The sequence below is a fragment of the Marmota marmota genome, unplaced genomic scaffold (assembly GCF_001458135.2).
Source record: "Marmota marmota marmota unplaced genomic scaffold, marMar, whole genome shotgun sequence".
NCBI classification, from domain to species: Eukaryota; Metazoa; Chordata; class Mammalia; order Rodentia; family Sciuridae; genus Marmota; species Marmota marmota.
The window spans coordinates 1-2,083 of record NW_026004473.1 but is presented as its reverse complement, the minus strand read 5'-3'; the positions used below and the strand labels follow the sequence as shown (position 1 = coordinate 2,083).

The window sequence follows — 2,083 nt, the reverse complement described above, 5'->3', positions numbered from 1 at the left end:
GGGGGGGGGGGGCGGGGCGGGGAGAGGAGGTGCGGCTTGATAGCGACCTAAGCCTCACCGCCAAAACTCGGGAAGAGAGAGGTTTGCAGCTGGACGTAGAAGCCGAAGTCCGACCCTGGGGCTTCAGGGCCTGCGGGCGGAAAGCTGAGCGCCGCGCCCCTTCGGAGCCGCCCCGCCCCCAGAGCTCAACTCCTCCTTGACGGCCCCGCCTCCGCTCCAGCAACCCAGAGACCCCGCCCTCTCCCTCTCGTCCAGAAAACCCCGCTCGCGGCCCCGCCCCCACCGGCGGCCCCGCCCCGCCTCCGCCCGCGCCTCCGGCGCCTCGGTGGCTCCCCGGTCCGACCGCCCCGAGAGTCTGCGTCCGCAGCAAACCGCGCTCCCTCGCCCCCGCCCCCTCTGGACCCTCCCCCAGTCGCCCGCGGTCTGGCAGCGCCTGGCCGGCGGCCCGCAGGCGGGCCGCCCTCTCCGCCCGTAGCCCACCCCCCTCTTAAAGCAGCGGCGGGAAGATGAGGTTTCGGGAGCCACTTCTAGGCGGCAGCGCCGCGATGCCCGGCGCGTCCCTGCAGCGGGCCTGCCGCCTGCTCGTGGCCGTCTGCGCGCTGCACCTCGGCGTCACCCTCGTCTATTACCTGGCGGGTCGCGACCTGAGCCGCTTACCCCAGCTCGGTCGGAGTCTCCACATCGCTGCAGGGTGGCTCGAACGGCGCCGCCTCCAACGGGCAGACCTCCGGGGAGCTCCGGCCCGGCGAGGCCCGACCGCCGCCTCCTTTAGGCGTCTCCTCTGAGCCTCGCCCGGGGCTCGACTCCAGCCCTGGTGCAAATTCTGGCCCTCGTCTCGCGGGTAACTTGACTTCGGCCCCAGTGTCTTCCACCTCAGCACTGTCGCTGCTTGCTTGCCCTGAGGAGTCCCCGCTGCTCGGTAAGAACTCGGGTGCACCAGTTCGAAGAGAGGGACTCCCCCGGAATTTCGGGACCGGGATCCTTAGTACATTCCCTCTTCCACGACTGCCAGCCTCCCTGTTCCGGATAAGAATGCTTAATCCCAAAGAGAGGCTCGGGCCGGATGGGTGGGAGAGCTTGGGTGGTGTCCCATGGGGGGATTCTTGCAGGGTGGGGAAGTACCCTATAGGGAAGCCCTCCGGCCCCTCTGGCCTCTGAACCAAAGAAGGCCTGAAGACGTCCCTGTTCTGGCCCAAGGTTCAGGGTTTTGTAGTTTGGGTTTGCTTAGAGCTTGGAGCAGTCTTGCCATGCTCACTCTGGTAGGAACTTCCAGGCAGCTCAGAGAAACCCACTCCAGTTTGGAAGACTGACAGTGAGGCTCAGAGTAGGGAAGAGAGTCTACCTACTCATTCACATCTGTCGTTTCATAGAGCCATTCCTGAGTGTAGATTAAGTTTTCTCCCGAACTTTTGGGCAAGTTACTTTTCTCTAAACATCCGGTTTCTCTTCTGGTGTATGAAGATAATAAATGGTACCTATTTGGGAGGTTGTTTTGGAAGAGTAAACAAAACAGTGTAAATAAAGATTTGATTTTAATGAGGGTACGTTCTCAGTAAGTTGTCACTATTGTGTTCATTTCCTCCTCTGTGTAGATCCCTGGCCTGAGGCCCTTCCGGGGGAATGGGGGCTCCCCAGCTTCCTCCTCCTGTAGTTTCTCTCAACCTAAGTGAGCAGGACCTCTTTGGGGACCGAGGGCTTGTGTATCTTGGGGGCTGGAGGGCTAAAATGTAACCAGTCAGCCTGGGGTTGCCCCTTCCTGGTACTGCTTGCCCAGATGATCTGAGTCTTGGCCTCTAGCCTGTTTCAGTGTGGGCAGGGACCTTGAGTAGGTGGGTTTGCATTCCTTAAGTTAAAAGGACAATTAACTTAGCCTGAGCCTCTCTTTGACCTGTAACCCACAGGCCTGCAGGCCTGAAGCAGCCACAGGTTGCTTCCAGGGTTCAGACAGGTGGTTGTTTATTTCTAATGCCAGGTTTTAGAGAATGTTGTTCTGAGCTAGGGGCCCTGGCAGGCATCCTGCCAAAAGCTCTGTCACGTTCCCAGAGCGCCCTGGCAAAGCAGGCCTTCCTACTTGCTCTTGCTC

General features: G+C 60.8%; 1 pseudogene; it reads left to right on the top strand.

Moving 5' to 3' along the window:
* The first annotated feature begins 297 nt into the window (after positions 1-297).
* LOC107135265 lies at positions 298-2,069 on the top strand (annotated as a pseudogene).
* Positions 2,070-2,083: the final 14 nt, after the last annotated feature.